Raw genomic sequence first — 5,000 nt, 5'->3', positions numbered from 1 at the left:
GCTTAATTAATATGGCCCTCTGGTGATCCTGTGTTATATGTTGACATATGAGAAACAAACATCAACTCTGTTTTCACTTGTCTTCAACTGGAGTATTGAAAATTAACTGAATAGATTTTTTTAAAATTTATTTTTTAATTACAGTAACAACATAATACACCACTTAACAAACTTAAAAGAAGAAAAACGTTACAAACAGATTACAATATTGCTTCACAATGATCGATAAGGGGGTACCTATTGCTTGTCAAAAGGAGGGGGGGGGGGCAAATCGGATTAGATAACAAATTACATGACAATAGCCAGAAAAAAAAACAGAGGGGCGAAAAAAGGAGAAAAAGATTCAGACAGTCACAGCGACTGAATTATTTTGTGCCACTTCTTTTCGAATGCTTTTTGCCTTCCTATTGTGACTGAAATTTGTTTTTCTAGCTGTAAATTACTTTTAATCTGATAAAGGTATTCTAATATCGAAGGTTTAGTATTGTTGAACTTACATCTAAAAATATAGTACCTAGCTAGAAGTAAACAGTGGTTAACTAAAATTCCTCCTTTTTCTTCATCAAGACCTTAACACACAGTTTTCCTTAGAACGTGAGAAGTTTGGATCAGGTTAACTGAACTGAATCAGGCAATTTTGTATGTTTTCCCGAAAAACGTTTGTAACAGGACAATCCCAGAACAAGTGAATTAGGATTTCCTGGGCATTTTGACAGAAGCAACATAAATCTGTGTCAGAGAACTTAATTTTAAATAAAAAGAAATTTGTGGCAATTCTTCTGTGAAGAAACTTAAACTGAAAGTTCCTTAGTTTTGTGCTTAATGTACATTTCCTAGGTAATAAATATATAGACCTCCAATTAAGATTCAAAACATCTTCAGATTCACAGTCCCTAAGCCATTTCGCTTGGCTTTTCTCAGGGCAGGTACATTTCTTATTTCTGTAGATCTGGTATGCCAGTTGGCTCGGCTTTTTGGAAAAATTTAGCAGTGCCAATACATTTTTTGGGTTTGGGTCGTCTGGCAGCCTCAATTTTAATGTCTTAAGCTGACTGACTGAATAGATGGTTTGCACTCACGTGAGTAGACGGCCATGTTGGTGTACAAAACAAAAGGAAACTGTCGTTCGCGTTTTGCATAATAATAGAGCCAAGTTCCCAAAAGACCTTTTTGCTTTTATTCAAACACCAACATGGCCGCCAATGACGTCAGGTGCAAGTCTAGGATGAAATACCATAACATGTGACCAAATAGAAAAAAGAGGGAAAGTGTTTGCAAAGCTAAGCCTTACAAAAGAAATTTCTGTACCAGTAGCCGATTCAATAAAATGTATATAGAACATTACAGTAACAATGACTACAAATCAAAGGTGTAATTGTCCCATTGACCATTCAAAACATAGATCGTCCGGTCACTTCATGCACGTGGAATTCTATGCTGTTTTTTTCCCTTTTTCTGCCTCTTTTTTTCTCTTAGTTGTCCCATGAAGGACTAGGCTATTTACGGACAACTATATTCTCTGTTAGGTCTTAACATTTTTCCAAACTTTCAAGCAGTTTGTCCGGCCCAGTAAAAATGTATTTGTTTGGGATCTCTTTAACCATTCCGGCTTGTCCCTGGCTTTACGAGGAAATGTCTTAAATGTCCTAAACCCTCTTTTGCCATGGGTGGCATTTGCTAATCGTGGTAGCCCAACAACTCGGCTATCTTTGATGACAGTAAACTTTGGGTTTTCTGGTTCTGGTTCAAGTTGCAAAGTTTCTTCATTGTGGGAAGTCCATCACCCTTGGTACACATGAAACCCTCCTATCCATGAAAGAAAGCTTCACGGTCGATTGTTGAGCCTATTTTAGTTATTGAACCCTCAAAACTGTCAGTGAAGTCTTAAAAATGATGTCTTCGTAGTAACCTCTATAATATGGACACCTCTCTAATACGGACATTTTGGTCTGTCCCATTGGTGTCCGTATTAGAGAGGTTCGACTGTATATAGGTGATATCAAATTTACAATCCGGCTTTACGTGTTGACACTAAGAAACTGGCAATTACTTTTTAACTGCTGAAATGAGACTTTTGCATAACAACCCTTATTATTTCAGTGGAGTTCTTTCTTGGAACAGTAAGACACAAGCAAATCTAATCCGTAACCATTTATGAATTCCATAGTAAAGGACATACAGAGTTTTAGAGATCTACCAAGCTATGACAAATTGCAAAGAACTGCTTACTTTGTTCCGATCTTCCTCCGACACCAAATTTTCACGTGTGAAGTTGGCATTAAAAGATGCGGACATCAAAATATTGAAAACAGCAGCAACAAGATTAGTTGCTCCTTCCGTCACCATCGACAACTCTACATCTTCTTGAGACTTGTTCAGCAAAAAAATTACCATAGCCTCTATTGTGTTCGTGGCAGTTATCTAGAGTAAAGGCAGAGTAGTTTACCAATGGTTAATAATAATAATAATAATAATAATAATAATAATAATAATAATAATAATAATAATAATAATAGAAGTCGTACCGATAGTTGTTGGTGCACTTGGAGGAGTAAGTAAAAAGGGTAGATGGATGGCTTACGAAGCTAGTGATTGCTATCAAGAAAGGACTCTTGCAGAAAACAGCCTTGTTAGGAACAGCAAGGATCCTAAGAAAGGTTCTGGAAAACTAAACAAGAGGGAATGACCCAAAGGACCTTTGGCCATTGGCTATGGCTCGCTCCTTTGGTTTAAATGCGGTATAACATCTGCCAGAGCGTAAATGCCACGAGATAATAATAAAAACAAAAATAATAATAATAATAATGAAGTGTCAAGTGCATTTAGAGGGGAAAACCGGAGTACCTGAAGAAAAACCTCTCGAAGCAGAATAGCGGAAACAACAAATTCAACTCACAGGCCACATTGGTGGGAGGACACTGCTATCACCACTGCTTCATCCCCACTCCGAAATGTTTGCTGGCGATGTCATGGTTACAATTGCCAAAAATATTGACTTTTAACTTTGGACAACTTGTTTTCTACCTTTCAAGAACTTTAAAATTTCGCAATTATACAAAGTGAGTTTGTTGAATTAAGGGATCGATGGTTCAGTGTCAGTTATAAAACTTTGCAGGGGTGTAAAGCATACCTTAAACGAGTAAAGATCCAATAAAAAATAGAAACTAAGCTAGTATAAAGTAACAGCTTTTCCTTCCCAACGACTAGCTCAATTCCGTCTATTGCGGTGTACCTGAGCAGATGAGTTCAGTTGTTCTTTTACTTCACCCGTTGCTGCTATTAAAGACGCCATTTGATTTACACCAGTCAAACTCGAGATCGAGATCCGAGAGATTTTCTCAATGACTGAGAAACGTACCTGGAGAAGCAACAGAGCATGAGATCTTGTCTTGGAAAATAATAATTCCCACCTGACCTTATCCTCTACAATGAATACCTACCCGGAAGTTTTTTTTTGTGTGCGTTTTCTCTCATAAAACTTTAAGTGTATATTTTTGAAGTAATTTTCTTTTTTGGTTTCATCGAAAAGAGCAGGAATAAAAAGTCTGGCGCTGCGGCGTTTAATCTTTTAAACGTTTTGTTTGCTATATTTTTTCGCCACGAAACACTCGAATTTGGCACTCCAAAGCGTCTCTGTCCTGCGCTCGGTCAAATCGATCTGGTTACACATGCAGCTCTGACGTAATAGATCGTGTAGAAGGCAACAAGTGTCATTGGCGGACAAGCGAAAAGAAGGTATTGCGCGGCTGGCAGCCGAAATGAGGTTCATTGCAACACAAATCAGGCATGCCAGGAATAACAACGCACTATAATTTTTACGGCAAAAGTGGATTCGGTTAGTCCGAATTCACAGAAAAGATTGCACACTTCGATAAGTTACAAAAAATTGGTTTTATCAACAGAGTTGATAACGTAAATTGGCCACCGTACAGAGATTCTAAAAGCTGACGTTTCGAGCGATTAGCTCTGACGAAGGGCTAACGCTCGAAACGTCAGCTTTTAGAATCTCTGTACGGTGGCCAATTTACATTATCAACTCCGTTGATAAAACCAAAATTTTTGTATACTACTTCCCCACCGACGCAGCACCACAGTTTCTTTAGAAACTACCCCCTTCATTCACCTCGATAAGAGTTGCTTTCATACGAGGGAAATGATCCCTTTGTTCGATGACATTTGAAAAGCAAATATTCCCAAGCGATATTTGAGTCGTGGATCAATTCCTTCAAAGGATACGAAAATGGCCGTAGCTTTTGCCAATATTTTCATGGCGAAAATAGGAAAAGGTATTATCACACATAGCACAATTCTACCAAATCCCGTTGACCTCACTTACGGCTAACATGAGATGCACACCTGCCGTCGTGGATAATCAGTACACATTGCCGTTGAGTTCGGAGCGTTTGTGCATGATCGCCGGTTTTTATTCGCTTTATTTGTCCTTTATATTAAGGGTAAGGAAATAATGTCGCTTCAATATTGTTTTCTACAGTTTACCTCGAAAATTATGCGTAATGAAGAGGAGTGCGACGGAGAGTCATCGACGGTGAACAAGTTGTCAATTAAGAGCTTAGTGGAGAGCTTTAATTTATGCCTCGCTTTAATTTTCGCCGCCATATCCAATGTGGTGGCATTTATTAAGGGAAAGAAAGTTATAATTTCCCAAGTTGAAGTGGACTACAACGGACAGGTTGATGACGGAGAACAATGCTTTGCAATCGCTTCTACTGGTCTAGAGCCGCTTCTGGTTTAACGAAATGGCTATGTATAGGGAAACATAACCGTTGTTTCCCGAATTTGAAGTTCTCGGTTGTTTACTTTTAAGCAACCACACAGAATAGAACTTGGATGAGGAGGTCTCGGTCCCCACCGCCTCCTTCCTCGTGGAAAGCAGAGATACAGGGATGTTCGCTTAACTCAAACAAGAGGTTAGTAAAGAGATTGAAGCCAAATTTAGAGCTCTGAATGGTCCATGCCAGGAAGTGATGAGGATTAGCCCT

General features: G+C 38.6%; 1 pseudogene; it reads right to left on the bottom strand.

Moving 5' to 3' along the window:
- LOC138019472 (polycystin family receptor for egg jelly-like) overlaps window positions 1–5,000 on the bottom strand; it is a 40,243-nt pseudogene that overhangs the window by 9,718 nt on the left and 25,525 nt on the right.

Source organism: Montipora capricornis, chromosome 10 (genome assembly GCF_036669925.1).
Source record: "Montipora capricornis isolate CH-2021 chromosome 10, ASM3666992v2, whole genome shotgun sequence".
In the NCBI taxonomy this organism is placed as follows: Eukaryota; Metazoa; Cnidaria; class Anthozoa; order Scleractinia; family Acroporidae; genus Montipora; species Montipora capricornis.
The sequence above is the reverse complement of the archived record's forward strand: the minus strand, read 5'-3'. Positions and strand labels throughout refer to the sequence as shown.